Consider the following 23,579-nt stretch of genomic DNA (forward strand, 5'->3'; position numbering starts at 1 on the left):
TCATGTTTAACATTGTCTTTTTAGTTTCTTCAGGATTCAAACCAACGATGTTGTCAGAGTGAAGTTCACAGACACCAGTGTGTGTTTTCTAGTGAACTTTTAAAAACTCTTTCCATACATCCATACATTTTAATTGACATTAATTGATGTGAGTCTTCATGAAGGAAGTATTTCCATTTGTAAGATGTTTATTATGTTTGGGCAATGTCCAGATGTATTTGTTCATTTAACAGTAGAGGTGAACAATTATCTGAAATTTCATCTAAATCACAGTATAGACTTCTGTAACATTCAATTCACAAATATTTGTGCAAGGCAAAATGTGTGTTAAAATAGCATTTTAAATTAAATATTGTGGTGCTTCAAAGATGATCTGGTCTACAAATCATATTCTACAGCTTTAAAGGATAGTGGGCCTAAAAAAGAAAATTCTGTCATTAATTACTCCCCCTTGTGTAATTCCATGACCTTTGTTCATCTTCAGAACACAAATTAAGATATTTTTTATGAAACATGACAGCTTTCTAACTCTCCATAGACTGCAGCATAACTGAAATGTTCCCAGAGCCAGAAAGGTTGCAAGGAGATTGGTAAAACAGTCCATGTGTGGTTCAGCTGTAATTCTATGAAGCTATGAGAATGTATTTTGGGCACAAAGACAACAAAATAACCACTGAATTCAACAATTATACTCTTCCGAACCAGAACAGACGAGGATGTCAGTTATTTTCTATGAGGGAATTCTGAAAGTGAGTGTTTTCATCTCATTTAAAATATGTATTTAATAACACTATATTGATTTATAGTGATATTTATGTGCTGTTCTCCAAGAGAGAGATATTATTTCACTCACGATGGGGAGAAGACGGGGAATTTGGTCTTATCAAAGGAAAACACCATAAGTAAGTGTTTTACCTCGTTTACATGTATTTTTTATATAATTTTACTTTATGACGATATTTAAATGCTGTGCACGCCTAACGATCCTAACCGTCTCTCACAGATTTGAACTGCTGTGAGAAGGGAGAGACCAGAAGTAACTTAAAGGGTTGGTTCACACAGATAGCAAAATTATGTCATTAATTACTCACCCTCATGTCGTTCCAAACCCGTGAGACCACCGTTCATCTTCAGAACACAGTTTAAGATATTTTAGATTTAGTCCGAGAGCTCTCAGTCCCTCCATTGAAGCTGTGTGTACGGTCTACTGTCCATGTCCAGAAAGGTAAGAAAAACATCATCAAAGTAGTTCATGTGACATCAGAGGGTCCGTTAGAATATTCTGAAGCATCGAAAATACATTTTGGTCCAAAAATAGCAAAAACTATGACTTTATTCAGCATTGTCTTCTCTTCCGTGTCTGTTGTGAGAGAGTTCAAATCAAAGCAGTTTGTGATATCCAGTTCATGACCGAATCATTCGATGTAACCGGATCTTTTTGAACCAGTTCACCAAATCGAACTGAATCGTTTTAAACGGTTCGCGTCTCCAATACGCATTAATCCACAAATGACTTAAGATTTTAACTTTTTTAATGTGGCTGCCACTCCCTCTGAGTTCAAACAAACCAAAAAATTTGATGTCAAATCAAACCACTGTAAACGGCCCAAATCTAAAATAGCAATATCATTTACGTAAGTTCATTGTTTCTTGCATGTCTGTCTTGTGACCAAATTTTGTGATTACATTAAGCATTCATTTAAAAAGTTTTCATAATGTTAATGTATCTGTATATTGGATTTGTGTGATTTTCACACACACACACACACACATGTATGTATGTGTGTGTGTATGTGTTTGTTTCATATATTCATATATTTTCATATATATATTTATTTGTATATATTTGTAAATAACTTTTCAATATACGGTCCTCAAACTCTCTATACTGCATGAGTTACACGTGGGTAGCATGAACTACAGATTAGATTTTATTTTTTTGGTATGCTTGTACTGTCATTTATTTATGTGCTGTCCCATTTATGTGCATTCATTCTGATAGACGGAGCCCTGCCTCAGCGCATTGAGATCAACATGGAACTCAGGAACCACAACTTATTTTCCAGTAAGACGGACTTCTTTTTACAACAAAATATTTTACAGTGAGTTAAATGCTTTTCCTTAAAGGGTTATGGTTTACCCCAAAATTTAAATAATCATCTACTTACCCTTGAAGTTTGTCTTATGTCATATCACAAAAGGAGATTTCAATAAAATGTCCCGAATATGCTTGTCCATATAATGTCAGTCTATGGCGAATAACATCAAGCTGTTAAAATAGAAGCCAAAGTATAACAGAGTGGTCTTATGTCTCATGTGATGTATATTCCAAGTGTTGTGTGTGTATACAATAAGGTTTGGTGAGAAACATACTGAACTTTTTCGTATTATTTAACAAACATCCTGACTTGATTGTTGGTCTCTGTGCATGACTGTGTGCTCATGAGACACTATTCGTTCAGTTCACACTGAATTGCACACAAGTTCTGAAAAACATCAAGATTAATAAAAAGATTACATAAAAAACTAAAGGAAATCCCAAAAATGTGTAATTTCTTCACTGACTCCGGACTGGAGCTTCGGTTGTCATGACAGCCGACAGATGAACGTGATCACTTCCTGTTGCAACGAGCACAACAGATGTATTTACCTCAGAGAAAAAAGCACATAGATTGTATTTTATTTTGTGTTTTTATTCATCTTGATTGGTCACAACGCACATTCATGCACAGAGACCAGCAGTCAGGTAAATAAAGATGACATCATTTTTATTGTTTGGGGGCGAAATAACCCTTAAAACAAATTGTTCACCTGAATTGTTATTTACTTATACTAATGCCATTCCACAGACATGTAAGACACGTATGTCATACAGGATTGGAACCACATGAAGATTGACAACATTTTTGGGTAAATGTTTTGAGTAAACTATTATTGTATTGTAATTGATACTTGTCTCTGACATTTCAATTGTTAATAAAAGCTTTGATAAATGGATGTGAAATGATTCACCCCCCCCCCCCCCCCATTTTTACCCCTCATTCAATTTAAATAAATAATTGTAAACACGCATTGATTTGTGGATTATTATATATATATATGTATGTATGTCTGTATGCATTTTATTTTTTTACTTGAACATTGAACTCCTGAACCTGAACACCACACAATTAACTCAATTTTAACACTCCTGAAATGTATATATGACTCCCTCCGTTTCGGAGTTAGAATAACACTTTCAGAAGTGTGAAATATCAATCAATCAATCACCTTTATTTATATAGTGCTTTAAACAAAATACATTGCGCCAAAGCACTGAACAACATTCATTTGGAAAACAGTGTCTCAATAATGCAAAATGATAGTTAAAGGCAGTTCATCATTGAATTCAGTTATGTCATCTCTGTTCAGTTGAAATAGTGTCTGTTTTAATTTGCAATCAAGTCAATGATATCGCTGTAGATGAAGTGACCCCAACTAAGCAAGCCAGAGGCGACAGCGGCAAGGAACCGAAACTCCATCGGTGACAGAATGGAGAAAAAAACCTTGGGAGAAACCAGGCTCAGTTGGGGGGCCAGTTCTCCTCTGACCAGACGGAACCAGTAGTTCAATTCCAGGCTGCAGCAAAGTCAGATTGTGCAGAAGAATCATCTGTTTCTTGTGGTCTTGTCCTGGTGCTCCTCTGAGACAAGGTCTTTACAGGGGATCTGTATCTGGGGCTCTAGTTGTCCTGGTCTCCGCTGTCTTTCAGGGCAGTAGAGGTCCTTTCTAGGTGCTGATCCACCATCTGGTCTGGATACGTACTGGATCCGGGCGACTGCAGTGACCCTCTGATCTGGATACAGACTGGATCTGGTGGCCACGGTGACCTCGGAACAAGAGAGAAACAGACAAATATTAGCGTAGATGCCATTCTTCTAATGATGTAGAAAGTACGGTGTTATGTGAAGTGTTCCGGTTCCAGTTTACCTAATTAATGCAGCCTAAAAATCCTTTAACGGATTTGGATATTAAAAGCATATTAGTATGTTATGTGTATGCCAGGTTAAAGAGATGGGTCTTTAATCTAGATTTAAACTGCAAGAGTGTGTCTGCCTCCCGAACAATGTTAGGTAGGTTATTCCAGAGTTTAGGCGCCAAATAGGAAAAGGATCTGCCGCCCGCAGTTGATTTTGATATTCTAGGTATTATCAAATTGCCTGAGTTTTGAGAACGTAGCGGACGTAGAGGAGTATAATGTAAAAGGAGCTCATTCAAATACTGAGGTGCTAAACCATTCAGGGCTTTATAAGTAATAAGCAATATTTTAAAATCTATACGATGTTTGATAGGGAGCCAGTGCAGTGTGGACAGGACCGGGCTAATATGGTCATACTTCCTGGTTCTAGTAAGAACTCTTGCTGCTGCATTTTGGACTAGCTGTAGTTTGTTTACCAAGCGTGCAGAACAACCACCCAATAAAGCATTACAATAGTCTAACCTTGAAGTCATAAATGCATGGATTAACATTTCTGCATTTGACATTGAGAGCATAGGCCGTAATTTAGATATATTTTTGAGATGGAAAAATGCAGTTTTACAAATGCTAGAAACGTGGCTTTCTAAGGAAAGATTGCGATCAAGTAGCACACCTAGGTTCCTAACTGATGACGAAGAATTGACAGAGCAACCATCAAGTCTTAGACAGTGTTCTAGGTTATTACAAGTAGAGTTTTTAGGCCCTATGATTAACACCTCTGTTTTTTCTGAATTTAGCAGTAAGAAATTACTCGTCATCCAATTTTTTATATCGACTATGCATTCCATTAGTTTTTCAAATTGGTGTGTTTCACCGGGCCGCGAAGAAATATAGAGCTGCGTATCATCAGCATAACAGTGAAAGCTAACACCATGTTTCCTGATGATATCTCCCAAGGGTAACATATAAAGCGTGAAGAGTAGCGGCCCTAGAACTGAGCCTTGAGGTACTCCATACTGCACTTGTGATCGATATGATACATCTTCATTCACTGCTACGAACTGATGGCGGTCATATAAGTACGATTTAAACCATGCTAATGCACTTCCACTGATGCCAACAAAGTGTTCAAGTCTATGCAAAAGAATGTTGTGGTCAATTGTGTCAAAAGCAGCACTAAGATCCAATAAAACTAATAGAGAGATACACCCACGATCAGATGATAAGAGCAGATCATTTGTAACTCTAAGGAGAGCAGTTTCAGTACTATGATACGGTCTAAATCCTGACTGGAAATCCTCACATATACCATTTTTCTCTAAGAAGGAATATAATTGTGAGGATACCACCTTTTCTAGTATCTTGGACAGAAAAGGGAGATTCGAGATTGGTCTATAATTAACTAGTTCTCTGGGGTCAAGTTGTGGCTTTTTTATGAGAGGCTTAATAACAGCCAGTTTGAAGGTTTTGGGGACATATCCTAATGACAATGAGGAATTAATAATAGTCAGAAGAGGACCTATGACTTCTGGAAGCATCTCTTTTAAGAGCTTAGATGGTATAGGGTCTAACATACATGTTGTAAGTTTAGATGATTTAACAAGTTTATACAATTCTTCCTCTCCTATAGTAGAGAATGAGTGGAACTGTTCCTCAGGGGGTCTATAGTGCACTGTCTGATGCGAAACTGTAGCTGACGGCTGAATGGTTGCAATTTTATCTCTAATAGTATCGATTTTAGAAGTAAAGTAGTTCATAAAGTCATTACTGCTGTGGTGTTGGGAAATGTCAACACTTGTTGAGGCTTTATTTTTCGTTAATTTAGCCACTGTATTGAATAAATACCTGGGGTTATGTTTGTTTTCTTCTAAAAGAGAAGAAAAGTAATCAGATCTAGCAGTTTTTAATGCTTTTCTGTAGGATATGCTACTTTCCCGCCAAGCAATACGAAATACCTCTAGTTTTGTTTTCCTCCAGCTGCGCTCCATTTTTCGGGCTGCTCTCTTTAGGGTGCGAGTATGCTCATTATACCATGGTGTCAAACTGTTTTCCTTAACCTTTCTTAAGCGTAAAGGAGCAACTGTATTTAAAGTGCTAGAAAAGAGAGAGTCCATAGTTTCTGTTACATAATCAAGTTGTTCTGAGGTTTTGGATATGCTAAGGAATTCGGATACATCAGGAAGATAACTTAAAAAGCAGTCTTTTGTGGTAGAAGTGATGGTTCTTCGATACTTGTAACAAGAAGTAGAATTTACAATTTTGGCTATATGAAGTTTACACAGAACTAAATAATGATCTGAGATATCATCACTTGGCTGAATAATTTCAACACTATCAACATCAATTCCATGTGACAGTATTAAATCTAGAGTATGATTTCGACAATGAGTAGGTCCTGAAACGTGTTGTCTAACACCAATAGAGTTCAGAATGTCTATAAATGCTGATCCCAATACATCTTTTTCATTATCGACATGGATATTAAAATCACCAACTATTAAGACTTTATCTGCAGCCAGAACTAACTCGGATGTAAAATCACCAAACTCTTTAATAAAGTCTGTATGGTGCCCTGGTGGCCTGTATACAGTAGCCAGTACAAACATAACAGGGGATTTATCATTAACATTGGTTTCTCTGGATAATGTTATATGAAGCACCATTACTTCAAACGAGTTATACTTGAAGTCTGCCCTCTGAGAAATCCTGAAAACGTTATTATAAATTGAAGCAACTCCTCCCCCTTTGCCTTTTAGACGCGGCTCGTGTTTATAACAATAATCTTGGGGGGTGGACTCATTTAAAATAATGTAATCATCAGGTTTTAGCCAGGTTTCTGTCAAGCAGAGCACATCTATATTATGATCAGTTATCATATTATTTACAAAAAGTGTTTTCGTAGAAATGGATCTGATATTCAATAAGCCAATCTTTATCATTTGTTTATCCATATTGCATTTGTTTTTTATTTGTTGAACCTCAATTAAATTGTTAACCTTAACTTGGTTTGGACGTTTTTTGTATTTTCTAGTTCGTGGAACAGACACAGTCTCTATAGTGTGATATCTAGGTGAAAGAGTCTCTATGTGCTGAGAATTAACTGACCTCTGTGACGGGAGGCAGCTAGCAGACGGTCGGTTTAGCCAGTCTGTCTGCTTCCTGACCTGGGCCCCAGTTAGTCAAGTATAAACACTAAGACTATTTGCCATATTTCTAGACAGAAGAGTGGCGCCACCCCAGGAGGGATGAAGACCATCTCTTTTAAACAGGTCAGGTCTGCCCCAAAAGCTCGTCCAATTGTCTATATAACCTATGTTATTCTGTGGGCACCACTTAGACATCCAGCCATTGAGTGATGACAATCTGCTATGCATCTCGTCACCACGGTAAGCAGGGAGGGGACCAGAGCATATTACAGTGTCTGACATCGTGCTTGCAAGTTCACACACCTCTTTAAAGTTATTTTTAGTGATCTCCGACTGGCGAAGTCGAACATCATTAGCGCCGGCATGAATAACAATCTTACTGTATTTACGTTTAGCATTAGCCAGCTGTGGCGAGTGGGGCGGGGCCGAGAGGCGTGGGAACGAGGAGTGAGGCCAGGTGTAGTGATTGGAGATGAGCTACACCTGAGCCCCACCGCTAGTATCGAGTCCCACGTAGGAGATGGAAGGATATAAAACTGGAGTGACGACCGTGAAGGACGAGAGAGGACCAGGCCTGGGACATTATTTTGTGTTTGCTTTTTATTTATGCGCACCAGTCGTCCGTGAGGGGCTGGTGCGCCGTTTTGTATTTACTTTTGGATATTAAAGTGCTTTTTGATTGTGCGCCGGTTCCCGCCTCCTTCTTCCCGATGAATATGGAGATTTGTTTATTACAGTGGTGCCGAAACCCGGGAGAAGGAGGGACGCGCTGCTGAAGATCCCTCGCCGCTGTGGTGAATCCGCGGTGCCCTCGAGCAGGCGAGGTATGTGCCGCCAGGGACGCTCGAGGCGGTGGGCTGGAGCGAGTTGCCGGGGACGGGCGAGCTCGCTGCCGACCGCCCACGACAAGGAGGGGCGGCTGCCGTCCGTGAGGGAGCGGAGGAGTCGGCGCCGTTCGCCAGGGGGCCGGAGCCTGCCGCCTCCGTGACGGAATCCGGAGGGGCAGGGAACGGGGGACTCCTGCCGCTGCCCAAAATCGGAGGAGCCGTCGCCGTCCATCGGGCGGCGGAGGAGTGTCGCGCCGTCCGCCGAGGGCCGTCCAGTGCCACCGCCAGGCACCGCGGAGGAGATCACCCAGCTGGTGGAGGGCCGAGCAGCAGTGCGTCTGGGAACCGGATTTTTTTTTTTTTTTTTTTTTTCCTCTCTCCCCTCTCTCGTCCTTGTCGCTCCTCCTTCCATCTCCTTTTCTCTCGCCTCGTCTGTCCTACCCCCAGGTTCCTGCAGGTCCCCGTGAGCGGTCCCCCCCGGAGGGAAGGGGGGGGGGGGGAGTAGAGCGCAGTCTCGAGGGTACCCCCCGGCCTGCGAGGGGCGATGGGGGTATGTGGCGAGTGGGGCGGGGCCGAGAGGCGTGGGAACGAGGAGTGAGGCCAGGTGTAGTGATTGGAGATGAGCTACACCTGAGCCCCACCGCTAGTATCGAGTCCCACGTAGGAGATGGAAGGATATAAAACTGGAGTGACGACCGTGAAGGACGAGAGAGGACCAGGCCTGGGACATTATTTTGTGTTTGCTTTTTATTTATGCGCACCAGTCGTCCGTGAGGGGCTGGTGCGCCGTTTTGTATTTACTTTTGGATATTAAAGTGCTTTTTGATTGTGCGCCGGTTCCCGCCTCCTTCTTCCCGATGAATATGGAGATTTGTTTATTACACCAGCACTTTTAAATTTGCCAAGATGTCAGGCGCTCTGGCTCCCGGTAAACATTTGACTATGGTGGCTGGTGTCTCTATATTCACGTTCCGTACAATAGAATCACCAATAACTAGAGCACTTTCATCAGGTTTCTCAGTGGGTGCATCACTGAGTGGGGAGAACCTGTTTAATGTTTGATCGGAACAGAAGAGCGGTGTTTTGACCCACGACTACGCTGCCTCACCGTCACCCAGTTGCCCTGCTGCAGGGGCTCTGCTGGAACCGGACAATGTACAGGAGTCCCTGAGCTAGACGCATCCAAAGCCATATCTAGAGCCCTAACATTCTTACTGTCCTCAATTAAAGTTTGGATGCGTGTCTCTAATTCTGAAATCTTCTCTGTCAGCCTAACTGTTTCCCTGCATTTATCACATGTGAATCCCTCATCAGCGACAGAGATAGATAAACTGTACATGTGGCAAGAGGTGCAAATAACAATTGTAGGAGAAGCCATTACTCACCGTGCTTGATGAAATATTCTTACTGCGGTTGTTTGATGAACTTGTGGAAAACTCAAGTAATATGTACATTACGCACAGAGTACATTTCAACACCATGCTGGATTTACAAATAAACTCTTTCAGTGTTAAAATGTACATATTTCACACTTTCGAAAGTGTTATTTTAACTCCCAAAACGGAGGGAGTCATATATACATTTCAAGAGTGTTAAATTTGACTCAAATTGAGTTCAATGTACACTGCCGTTGTTGCTGTGGGGGTGCCTAATTTTTCCGTCAGACAAGATGAGTCAGGTTGGCGTGAACAAGTTTCTTTGGCAATGAATGTTTGGGGCTTACCCTCCTTGTGAAGGGTGTCAATGATTGTCTTCTGGACAACTGTCAGACCAGCAGTCTTCCCCATGATTGTGCACAACCCACTTAGCCTCATTATGTGACCTGCACCCAACTGAAGTTTGGTACCAAAAAAAGTATTGATTGCAAGTTTGAGATGATTGAAGTGTTTATGTATAGCTTGTATTAGCTTAACATTGGTTTTAATTTTTGTACTCAAATTTGTCTGTTTTTATAATGAAGTTAAAACAAGACATTCTTTTAGATCATCTTAACTTGATACCCTAATTCAAAGACATAACTTAATTGAAATTACTACGTTGAACCCACTAATGGGGATAAGTTAACAGAATGCTCACTACTGAGTTCACTTTATTTTGAACTTGCATAGCAAAGTTGAAACAACTATAATTGTATAGTCATGTTGACTCACAGAAGACAATTCACAGCTTAACAAGACTCAGAATAATGAGTTAAATCAATTCATTAATCCATTTTGTTTTTAATTGAAATTTTGAGGCAGCTGCTTAACTCATGATTTTAAGTAGAACCAAGTAGATATTTTTTACAGTGATAGACACTGTTTCGTTTCCAATTCCTACAGGTGCCCAATGTGCTGGATTCCTCTTTTTTATCTATTTATTTTCCTCTGTTGTAATAATAAATAATAATTTGTTTGTTCGTTTCACACATCAGTTGTTAACACTTTTGAGTGGGTTTATGAGTTGTCATCATACTGTTTTTTAGAAATGTTTTTTTTATTTCTTTATTTTCAGACACAAAGTGTAAGACATAAAATGTATCTGGGAGTTTGTTCAGAGAATGGTCTCATAAAATAAATAAACATATTCATAGTGGCTGATCCTTAACTTGTCTTTATTTATCACATATTTTGGATACACATTTCATCTATATCAAACTCTGGAAATGCCTTGGCAATTAACTGACAACCTGTTACGACATCTTTATACAAAGCTTTTTTACATGGGTAATAATCGAGTAAATGTTTCACATTTATATAAAACTGTTAAACAGTGTCAAATAATGATGCCATCATTTAAAATACTTGTAACTTTTAAGTCTGTCCATTTGCACCGTGCACTTTATACCAATAAAAAGGTTTTTAAAAGCTGTTGTAAGTGAACTCATAAAATATTGTACATATGTGTCTTGTGTCATTATGGCATAGCGTTTGTGACTTTCCCTGGATCCCCTTCCTCTTCAGATGACACTGTTATTACTGTAGATCACTTTTACTAAGATTACTGCAAACAGATGTCTTTCCATTAACAAGGTAATGTGCAGGATTATATTTATATTCTTAGCAAACACGTTACAGTTACACTTGTAATAAAACTTGTTTTAATTACTTTAATTTCATATATAGTAGCCTGCCATATTTAACTGTTGCTGATTGGAAGGCTCCTCATATCTGTAATGATACTGTGATTTATTTGATTTATTCTCTGATCATTCAGTTGATCCATGACTTTTTAATCACTAAAGGACAAAGTAATTCGAGAAACGAATAAAAATCCTGAAACTAACTTGTGCTTAATGGAGACTTTTGTAGCCCTAATTATAAAAAACAATTCCAAGTGTCTATGCCCAGCCATTTGACCGTTTTTTTTTTTTTTTTTTTTTTTTTTGTGACATTTTTACTTTTGTGGCCACCTTTTTTTCTCTTTTTTTCAAATTCTGACCTAGAAAAAATCAAATAAAAAATACACATTAATCGAATGACTACGTTCATAAAAAGGACATATAACAGTGGTTGGGTACGAACCCAGTCTCCCCAAAAGCTTCACACACAAGAAGGTGTAACAAAAGTTCATTTCTGATGTCATTGCCCTGATGTTCCCAGCCATCTTTCTGAGCTCGGTGCAGTGCTGTCTCATCTCCCTCATCACAATCATTCTTTCCTCTTCAAGACACACTTTTGACATGTATGCATCAAACTCTTCTTCTTGGTGAGGATGTTGCTGGATTCTGAAATCACATAAATAACATCTCTACAATACAAATCTGACCTGTACATTCTGAACAGCAGGCAAAACACAAGTAGTGTATGTACCTCCCAAAACCTGGTGTCGGGGGCACAAATGTAAAAAGTCTGCTTATTAAGGAATAAGACGTTAGGAAGACCCCCACACACTAAAGATTGTCTCCCTTGTTCTTTATTTCAAGAACTACTCAGCTGATTAAGAGCTTTAAATACCTCAGTCATCTCACAAGTGATGTAGCCTGATGAAGACCTCCTGCTCAAAATGACTTGTCCTCATAAAGAATAATTTAAATGCATAGTCGGCTTAATATCTGTAAAATTAAAAGGAAGACATTTTAAAATTAAGGACCTGAAAATTTGTTAATTCCAAAAAAAAAAAAAAACAGATGACCCATCTGCAAGTCATACAAATAACAAATACATTAGATGAGTTGTCAACACACCAGTCTGATTATAAAGGCTAGAAACATTTGTTCAGTTGATTTCTGAAGGTTATGTTGATCATCACATCTGGTACCTACAGAATCCTAAAGCAACAATAATACAAGTAAATGATTATGATGTCTTTCAGACTCGGCCTTAAAAGAGTTTCAATACCAATTTTAAGATAATCTAGAGACCCAAATCAGTGTTTACAGTCTCAGTGGAGTTACAAGCCCACAAGTTTATAGCAAGCAAAACAGGAAGACAAGTCCTTCCTTAATTCTCCTGCATGGCACAGATTCTCAGTTCTACACATGATTAGCAGACTGCAATAGTAAACTACTTCGATGACTGTCTGTAAAATACTGTACCCTCAGTAGCCCACTGTCTGACATCATGTACCCACTGAAGCACACCTAGTTCACTGCTCAAATCCTCTTGAGAGTCTGGGGTCAAAAATAAAAGATGAACAAGGGTTTTCACTTTGCAATCTTAAAAACTGAGAAAAGTGATGAAAAGCTTTGTATTCATAACTGAAGGCATAGCATCATACCTTGATGAATCTGCTGGATAATGCAAGATGAAGTTCTTCTAGCATGGACAATTAGCATGTCATTCCTGGCTTTTAACAACTCAATTATGTGATGGAGAATAGTCCTATTAAAGCTCATGGGATTTCAGTTCATCCACACATTGACCATTGAGTACTTGGATGGGTGCCACCACATATACCATGTGTCTAACTTCAGACCTCAACACAAGATTGGTTGAAAGACCACAACATATTGCTTGTAATGTCTGTAACAGACTGAGATACTAGTCTGTATTATACAAGCTTACACTAAGATGTCTTGAGGGATACATTAACTATTTAATAACGCAACAATCATAGATTTATAAAAATTAAACATTTATTTTACTGACACTTTTCATTTTACTTCTGATCACTATACAACACTTAGTTCTTCACAGAAACCTTTCCAATGTATGTGAAATATTAATAATAATAATTAGATATTGAGAATAATTTGGTAGTTTTCTCGGTTCAGAGAAAAGTATATTTATTTTGTTCATCATTTGCAACTGCTTTTTATCACTTAATTAGAAGCACCACAAATTAAATTGTCATCTTTAATAGGGAATATTGAAAAGACATTTAGAAGTTTATTTTAGAATGCAAAGTTGAAAGTAAAAAATAATAATCTCTGTAAACTCTTAAGTGTGTCCCATAAAGCAGTGGTTCCCAATCCTGGTCCTGGAGAAGCCCAACACTGCACATTTGAGATGTGTCCCGGATCAAACACACCTGATTCAACTCATCAGCTCATCAGTGAAGACTCCAAGACCTCAAGCAAACTTCAGTTCTTCTTGTGTGTGGAAACAGTCTGTTAACAAAGTAAAATAGGGAAGGTCAGAGGACATGTTCATACAACTTTTACTTTCCACTACATCAGACAGTAAACATAATGTATTACACCCAAAATACTTAATAAAAGTACATCGTGAATAGCAGTGAGGAAATGTCAATATTGCTTCCAGCGTGTTAATCAAACAGAGTTTACAAGAGAAGAAACATCACAATATAAATCAAATCACACAACCTCATTCAAGTTGAAAAGTATATTTACATTATAGATCAGACTAAATTGTAATAGAGACATGCACATTTTCTATAAGGCTGCTTTGAAATGGCATGTATTGTGAAAAACACTTTACAAAATAATTTGATTATTTTATTTTATTAATACTCAAACAAGAGAGGTTAGAAATTCTATTGGAAACACAGTCCCCAAAGTCAAAGAAATAAAAGAAAATACATCTGCAAGAAGTACAAAAGGTCTCTGCACGGGGATGACATTTATAGATGGATGTCTTTGGATGCACCACAATACTGTCTGACATGATAACTACCATCTGAAGCATTTCTCTATTAGTCGAACATTTCAGCCACCTGAGCAAAACCATTCTTTATACCAGACCTGAACAGTGCATGCACAAAAACATGTGTAGCTTTTAACTCTAATGTGCTCTTTATATTTGATTTGACCCTTGATATAACTAAATTATCTACATTTTAAGTTACCTGAGAAAGTTCAGTAAAGTTTTTAAAGAAGTTTCTTAGGCTTATCAAGGCTGTATCTATAATACTGAATATTATTTCACAAAATAATATTGTGAAATATTTTTGCAATTTAAAATAAAAGTTTTCTATTTTAATATACTTTAAAATATAATTTATTCCTGTGAAGCAAAGCTGAATATTCCGTGTCACATGATCCTTCAGAAATCATTCTAAAATGCTAATTTATAATGTTGGAAAAACATTATTTCAGGATTATTTGAGATATAAAAGGTTCAAAAGAACAGGGTTTATTCAAAATAGAAATTTTGTGTTACAATATACACAACTATTCAAACTATGTTTGGGGTCAGAATATTCCTACATTTTATTTCTGTACATCGACTCCCTGGGATATATACTTGACATTAACAATTTTTCCAAATCTACTAGCATTGCTATCATTTTCACTGGCCATGATTTTGTTGTTGGAAAATTGTTTTACAGTATATGACTTAAAACTGCATACAAAAATTTATTTAAATTGATTTCCATGTCATTTTTAACCTATTCAAAGGGCATTTTCCCTAACCGTAATTAAATGCATGCATCATCTTTCATATAAAATTCTATTACATTTACATTTTATTAATAATTTCACTTAATATAAGACAATATAGGGCTGTTACCAATCCTATAAAACAAAAACTATCTACAAAACTGATCTTTCCACTGCAGAAGAAACAGAAGGGACTGAAGAGGCATTGCACAAAATGAAAAACTAAACTGTTAGTAACGCAGGACAGTAAAAATCCATTTATCAGGTGATTATGAGAGATCAGTGTCAGTGTTTGGATTAGGGCTGGGATAAACGATTATTTTTTAAACGATTAATCTAGCGATTATTTTTTCGATGCATCGATTAATCTAACGATTAATTTTTTCAGACCAATTCGATTTCGATTATCTCCCCATTAATTGACTACTAACAATTTATACATGTTGATTTACATATCTGAATGAAAAAAACATGAATTCCTTAACATTGCAATATATGTTTATTGCTCTTAAAATTACAAAATAAAAGACTGACTAAGAATGCATTACTTTGCACTTGTATAGAGATAGCATTCAATAACCTTGAAGCCTTGAAAACACATAGCTTACCGAAACAAGCTTACTGAACACATAGGGCCTAGCTTACTGAAAAAAAGTTCTTCTTTCAGATGAAAATAACAACAACTTGATGTCTAGCATTCAATAAAAAATGTCTTGTTTAGAGCAATTGAAAGAATACAGTAACCAATGTAAACTTGAGGGCTTTAAGCTAATACAGAGAGTGCTTTTACAAAAAAATAAATAAATTAAAATTAACAGTGGGAGCCAGCAGCCTGTCATGGAGAAAAAAAAATCTCCCAATGCTCCACTTGAAACTTTGGCGTTCCGCCCTTTTTCTATCGTTTCTAATGATTTTGGTTAATATGCAGGAGGGAGAGAGAGAGAGAGAGAGAGAGAGAGAGAGAGAGAAAGACTTTTAACATCTCTTTAATTACAATCTATACCAGAAATGTATACACCTTTAACATCTTAATAAATAAATAACAAAACCTTATAAAACTCTTTAAGAATAATTTAAAAAACATCTTTTACAGCAATATATCACATCCTCCCTCTTCATTGGGTTTACATAGAACATTTTCAACACCCCATAAATAGAAAAAAATAATCAGTATCATTCACCAGTTCATAATACTTAAACTCCATAACCAGCCTACTCTTTACCAGAGCTTTGAACATGTCCAAAGGATCATTTTCACTATTGGACTGCATTTTTCTCTTTCTTGTCAGCCACATTGCCATTTTTGCCATACCAAATAAAACATTTATCAGGACAATTTTTCTTTTATTTGAGGTGCTATATTTTGGACCAAAAATAAAAAAACTATTTGTAAAAATAAAACCAAAATCATGACTCAGGTTATTTAACACACCCATAATTCCTGCTAGCCTGGGACATCCAATAAATATATGAAACACTGTTTCTGGTAGCCCACAAAACTCTCTTCTCCTTGCAAAGGATTGAGATGAACTTTATAACGGTTTGTTGCTAAAATCCAATGAGAAATCCTCCATTGCAAATCTCCACTTCTTTTCTCAATTGGTTTCTTATACAACGTCCTCCAACATCCTTTTGGAGAGGCCTCTGATTCAAGTAAATTAGTCCATTTGGTCTCTGGAATATCTTGCAATGCTCTTAAATTTAAGTATTTCACGCATACCAGATAAAATGCCTTCTTTGATATTGTGTCAAAATGACCAATTTCAGGTATTTTAAAAGACAGTAATCTTCCATCAGCCTCCTGCCAATCTCCTACATTTACACCCACCCTGATGCTGGGGAAAACAGTTTCAACCATTTCTGCTTGCACAGGCACAGTAAAACACTCCTGCAATTCAGCTAATAATTTTTCAACTATCCTAACAGAATGAACACCAATCCTCGAGGCCAGTTTTTCCGCAGCAATCCATTTGCCCCCCGACTGAAGCTGCCCGATTTTACATATTCCTGCTTTAACTAAGCTTGAACATACACCTTTAGATTTTAACATCCCACTAGATAAAAGAGGATTAAAAATCAAAGGTTCTTCCAGCACCCACTCATGGGTTACTTCGGACAGCTCTCTTTTAACAATAAATTTTTGCCACACATTTAAGACTGATTCATAAAAAGAAGGGAGTCCATTAAAATCTACTTCCTTCAAATTCATTAAGAATAGGTGTCTATCCAGGTTCATCCGCCCAACTCTTCTTAATAAAGCACAAGCTAATTCAGTCCAGTTCTGCGGCTGATTATATAGGAGTCTTTTCACAATCTGCAGTCTGAACGCAGCAACCTTGGACTTAATGTCCATGAGGCCTTGACCTCCTTCACTTAACTGCAGGTACAGTACTGATTCTCTTAGCCAGTGTTGTCCATTCCAAAAAAAATTTACCAACACTCTCTGAATTGCTTTAATAAAACCATCTGGTGGATTTAAAACAATTAATTTATGCCATAAAATAGAGGCCGCAAGATTATTAATGACCAGTACTCTCCCTCTATATGATAATTGAGGTACAATCCAATGCCATTTTGATAACCTCTTACAAATTTTATCATTAATGCCTTCCCAGTTTTTCCTTTGGTATTCTTCTGAACCTAAAAAGATGCCTAAAAACTTGAATCCATTTTTTTCCCACCTAACATTTCCAGGGATAACAGGTTTTACATTGATATGACCACATTCCTCTTTTTCAGTGCACCAAAAAGCTTCGGTTTTGCTCCAGTTCAGTTTAGCAGAAGACGCTCTCTCATATAAAGAGATATTGTAAGTAACAACATCAATATCTCTTTGATCTTTCACGATCACAGTTATGTCGTCTGCATATGCTGTTAACTTAAACGCATTGCAGCTACCATCTACCTTTAGACCAGACATTTCTTTTCTCAACATGCATAGGAGTGGTTCCGCTGCTAATGCGTATAACTGACCGGATAGTGGGCATCCTTGTCTTATGCCTTTAAGCAAACTTATTGGTTTACTTAAACCACCACCTATTTTTAGAATACAAGAGGCATTCATATATAAGAGTTTGATCCATGACATAAAACCTTCTCCAAACCCAAAAGCAGTCATTGTATCATACAGAAAACCATGATCCACTCGATCGAATGCTTTTTCCTGGTCTAGGAACAGTAAACCAACATTCACTTCATGTAGTTTAGTGTAATCTAACATGTCCCTGATCATAAAAATGTTATCATATATGGATCTTTCTGGTATGCAATAGGATTGATCTTGATGTATTATGTCTCCTAATACAGTTTTCAGCCTATTTGCCAACACTTTAGCTATTAGCTTATAGTCCGTTGTAAGAATTGACACAGGCCTCCAGTTTTTAAGATCACTCAAGTCCCCCTTTTTGGGTAATAATGGTAATACTGCCCGTTGGCAACTTGTGGGAAGGCGTTTTTCTTTAAAACACTCTTGGATCACCTCATACAAATCTTTTCCGATGTAGTTCCACATAGCTTTAAAAAAGTCGACTGATAGTCCATCGATTCCAGGGGCTCTTCCCGCCTTCATCTGTTTAACGGCATCAGTCAACTCCTCAAATAATACAGAACTGTCCAAACTCTCCCTCTGTGTTTTAGTGAGAGAAGGCAACTGCTGCAGAATCTGTGAGACACATTCAGGATCCGTTTCTTCCTTTCTATACAAGTTTGAGTAAAAGTCCACCGCAATCTTTCTCATTTCTCTTGCCTCAAAAGTCTTTTGTCCATCGGGTTTTGTCAGACAATACATTTCATTTTGTTGTTTTGACACCTTTTCTAAATTAAAAAAATATGCAGTGGGAGCGTCGATCTCATGAACAGACATAAATCGTGATCTTATAAGGGCACCTTTTGCCCGCACTTGCAACAAATCTTCTAGATCACGTTTCTTTTCACCCAACATGCCAGCTGAACATGCATTAGATTCCTGAATCATTCCAGATGTAATGTATAAAATCTCTTTTTCTATTTCAGAAATTTTCTGTTTTATTTTCCTTGTTGAAAAACATGAATACTGCTGACAAAATATTTTTATTTGTGTCTTTCCTATTTCCCACCATTGTATCAAATTATCAAAATCCTTTTTTTTAGAAACCCATTCCTTCCAAAACATTTCAAATTTCTCAATGAACTCTTTTTCTTTCAACAATGCAGTATTAAATTTCCAATATGGACTTTTAAATTTAGCTTGATTCAAAACAATATTCACTGTGATAAAATTGTGATCTGATAGACAACATGGAACAATATCACACCCCATTATTCTATTTTTTTCAGCACCCTTGACATAAAACCTGTCCAGTCTGGCTACACTTATCCTTCCCTGCAAAACTTTGGTCCATGTAAAGTGCTTCACCTCTTTATTCCTGTCTCTCCATACATCTACCAAATCATTCTGAACTATAAAACTTTTTAAAACAGCAGCTGATACAGGATGTGGTTCTTCATTATTCCTATCTAAAAGAAAATTAAGAGAACAATTCCAATCCCCACCAATGATTAACATACCATCTAAAGTGTAGCTTTTTAAAAACTCTCCTAATTTTCTAAACATGATTATTTTATCTGCCCCTTTATTTGGAGCATAAATATTAATAAAAACGAATATCTGATTTTCAACTTTTGCTTTCACCATCAAAATACGTCCTCTCTCTATTTCTGTTTCTGATAAAATGTTAACATTAAGATGAGTTGCAAATAAAATAGCTACACCTGCACTAACATTTGTGCCATGGCTTGAACAGAACTTTCCTTCCCACCACAAATTTAACTCGAATTCGTTTTTTATATCACTGTGGGTTTCTTGTAAAAATATTACTTCTGAGTCTTTAAGCCTAAGAAACTCAGAAACTAAAACTCTTTTTCCTCCATCCCTTAACCCAGTAACGTTCAAAGATCCTAATCTAAGAATCTGCATGGCAGGGAAGATGGAAAAAATCAAATGACAGAAAAGAAAAACAACAATTAGGTTATATCCCACACCCATGTGCTTTATTTTTTCCATTTTGACAATTTTGCGTTTTCTTTCTGAGTTTTACGTACGTTTGTTAGAAACTTTTTCAGTCGAAATCGTTTCTGTTTTGAAATGACCTCGTAGCCCGTCGATTTATGTGCTTTCACCACGGATTTTATAAACTTATTAACATCTGGGAAATATTTTGCAACATGAACTTTTTTCCCTTTAGTTAAATCCAGAAAAGCATTTAATTCTTCGACAGAGTACACCTCCTCCACCGCTTGACTACAATCAATCTCCGAGAAAACTGAACAATTGTCACTATCCTCCAAGTCTTCATCACTGTTTTCACCCTCCATAACCACATTATTCTGTAGCACGCTAACACTCGCAGCCTCTTCTACATACACACATTCCTTCTCCTTAACAACATCCACTACATCCCCCAAAACAATCGCGCCTACAGCCTTATCACCAGCTAGCATAGATGAAATAAACTCACTCACCTCCGACTTTGAGCTTGGATCTAAAGCACTCTTCTCGGGTGGAGAACCAGGCTGAGGGATAACGCTGGGTTTCTCTGCCGATACCGTTGCCTCCGAATCGTTCTCGTTAACCGCGTTTATCTTTTGTTTTTTCCCAGCAATCATTACATCCTTTGCGACTATGGGCCTTTTTTCTTTATGTTGACTTTCGCTTTTTTCGCTTTGCACTGTTTGCTTATCTATTTCGTTCTTTTCATTTTCTGATTGTATCTTATGCGGGCACGTGAACTTTTTATGTCCTAAATCCCCGCATTCGTAACACCTCAAGCTATCCGTTGTTGCAAAAATCATATAGGAACTGTCCCCATGTTGAATACGAAACGAGATGTCCAGTTCCTTAGATTGCGCGTTCAACAACATGAAAACTTGTCTTCGAAAAGACAGCACATGTTTTAAAGCTGCGTTCTTGCACCCGAGCGGCAACATTTTAATGGATCCAGCAAACTTTCCAAAGCGACTCAGTTCTTTCATAATTTGCTCGTTGGAAATGAATGGCGGAGCATTTGAAATAGTAACCCTGGTAGCAGGTGCGCGCAAAGGCGTTACTTGCAACAGTGAATCGGCAACAATAATTCCCTTTTCAACAAGGCTGTTTACGAATTTTTCATCTTTTAAAAACACCACTACCGCCTTGTTCATTCTGGATGCTGATGCTATATTTTCGTGCCCCACAATCTCGCCCATTGCTAACAGTACATCTTCTACGGTAAAACCTTGATCCGAGAACACTTTACACCCATTTTTGATTGATAACCCCGGCGTTCTCTCGCCTAGGAGAGACGCCATGGCCTTAATTAAATCAATAAATTACCCCAGTTTTTTGTATTTTTCCCCCTTTTTCAAAACCATAAAAAAAAAAAAAAAAAAAAAAAAAAAGTGATAAACCAAAACAAAACAAAACAAAAAAAAAAAACACAGAAAAAGAAGTTTAAACTTGAAAACAAACTTCAAACCGTGCCGCTCTCACCCCCCACACCACACTTCCGCTCCCAGAGACAGAGAGAGAGAGAGAGAGAGAGAGAGAGAGAGAGAAAGAGAGAGCAAGACAGCGCTCGTGTAGTTTGAAGACTGTGAGTGTGCGAGCGCGCGTGAAACTTTGGTGTTTCGCCCTTCTTCTATCGTGTTTAATGATTTTGATTAATATGCACAAGGGAGAGAGAGAGCAAGAAGCGCTTGTGTTGTTTGAAGACTGTGAGTGCGTTGATCCGGTGTTCTGTCGATTTGTCCTACGCTGTCAGATTTTCCTAACTCCCACCAAAACAGTGGGTAGTACAATTCCACAACGAAAATTCTACTGTAAAGTTATGGTTTATTAACGTCTACACCTACCACAACCCTAATCATACCCTTACAGTACTGCAAATACAGTAATTATGTGTTATATTCGCGGTTGTAGCTAAAAGGCATACAGTTACAGGAAACCAACAATAAATATTATTTTCTACCAATTAGATTGCGTTTTTATTAAAGTCTACACCTACCCCAGCCCTAAACCTACCCTTACAGTAATGCAGATACATTAAATATCGTTGTTTAGCATGAGACAAAGGACGCGATATTGATGTGCGCGTGCGCAGTAAACCTGCGTAGGAAAATCTGACAGGGTAGGATAAAATGTCAGGACACCGGCCATCGCGTATATTCAGCGCACATAAAGTAAACGTTTTGCAAACGTTTTTTAGAGAAATAAAAACAGGTCGATGCGCATATTTTGCGTCGACGTATTTTTTGCGTCGACGTCAACGATGAACTCGACGCGTTGTCCCAGCCCTAGTTTGGATCCATAAATTCTCAGAAATTCATACACATGGACAAGACATTCTGAGTAAATAAGTCAAGTTTGATGAATTTCTGCTGCTCGGGGAGCTAACAGAGATGAAGGCTGTAATACTAATGTTGTCCACTAGAGGAAATCACACAACAAACTCTTTTAGATCACTATTTAAAGACTGTGTCTTTAAAATACAAAAATACATACTATCATTAATATTTTTATATCCAAATGATATTGAAAACATATGTTGCCAACTATGACTGAATATATGCCCAATTGAAGGAAAGTGAATATAAAATTAGAATAAGTTAATGTATTAAATGGAATAATATTTCTAAAACGAGACACCTAAAGATTCTTATTAGAAAAGAGACATGGCCATTGTATAACTGTATCATCAACAAAAGCCACTGTGCTTGGATCCTTATTATTGACACTTTTGGCTATATTGTAAAAAAAAAAAAAAAAAAAAACGAGGGAGCTATCAAAATAAATAAATGCATACATAGATAAAAAAAATTGTTAGCTTCTATGGGTAATTTTAAATATCTTCTCACGCCTTTGATGACTTTACAATCTGTTTTCTTCAATATTTCAGTAATATTAAGATATACTCCTCCCATTAATCCCACACATATCTATCAAAGCGTGTCTACAGATTTAACCTGTTAAATGTCACCCCGTCCCGTATACGGGACGCCTACGTTGACTATACTATATTACAATCAAATCTAATCTAATCTTGACAAACTATATATCGTTGGAAAGGTCTAAGACTCCCAAATATATATTATACCAATATTTTTTGTTAAAAATTATGTAGGAAAAGTAATAGATCAATTTATGACAAGAGTGCACCCTCAGAAATCTACATTACAAAAGGAGCTTTGACCTTTGTTTAAAAAAAAGACTTCCTCGTTGCCTTTTTCTCTATCACATTTTAGAAATCATCAGAAGTTATATATCACTTGAAAACATAAAATCTCAAAATTCATCCTTCAAAACCCATTTTAAAATCAGACATTGCATTACCATGTAAATGGCACATCAAAATCATGTTACAAAATGTTTTCAGTCATGAATTATAAAAATTTTGGTTTGTATCATGCACATTCAAGTCTATCTTCAAAAACGTGAGTGACAGTTAACAGGATAAACAAGTTACATTTACCACTTTTTAAGAACCTGTGGCCACCCTGCAGGGGAGAAAATGTGTATTATTATTATTATTATTATTATTATTATTATTATTATATTTATATTATATAGATATGTCTTTAACTGAAAGATCTACTCTTTACTACAATATTTAATCACAAATATGATAAAATCATCAAAGACATGAGAAGACAAGTGCCCGTGGAGGGTAAATGAATCAATGCAGCTGAACTTCTCTTTCTGATCGTTTCCTCTGATAGCTTTCTATGAAATCCTGCAGATTAACATGGACTGCAATAAAAACTTAGCTCTGCTGTGATCCGTTCATGAACCTCTGGACTGATGACCGCCACCTCTTCGGTTGAGAAACACCTTCACTGCTTTGGTCAACCAGCGAATGGAGAGAATTTCTGCA

General features: G+C 37.3%; 1 protein-coding gene across 1 annotated transcript in view; it reads right to left on the reverse strand.

Annotated features, from left to right (window-relative positions):
- LOC113097662 (ribonuclease inhibitor-like) overlaps window positions 1–23,579 on the reverse strand; it is a 101,159-nt gene that overhangs the window by 48,498 nt on the left and 29,082 nt on the right. The window lies entirely within an intron of this gene.

Source organism: Carassius auratus, unplaced genomic scaffold, assembly GCF_003368295.1.
Source record: "Carassius auratus strain Wakin unplaced genomic scaffold, ASM336829v1 scaf_tig00216347, whole genome shotgun sequence".
Lineage (NCBI taxonomy): Eukaryota > Metazoa > Chordata > Actinopteri > Cypriniformes > Cyprinidae > Carassius > Carassius auratus.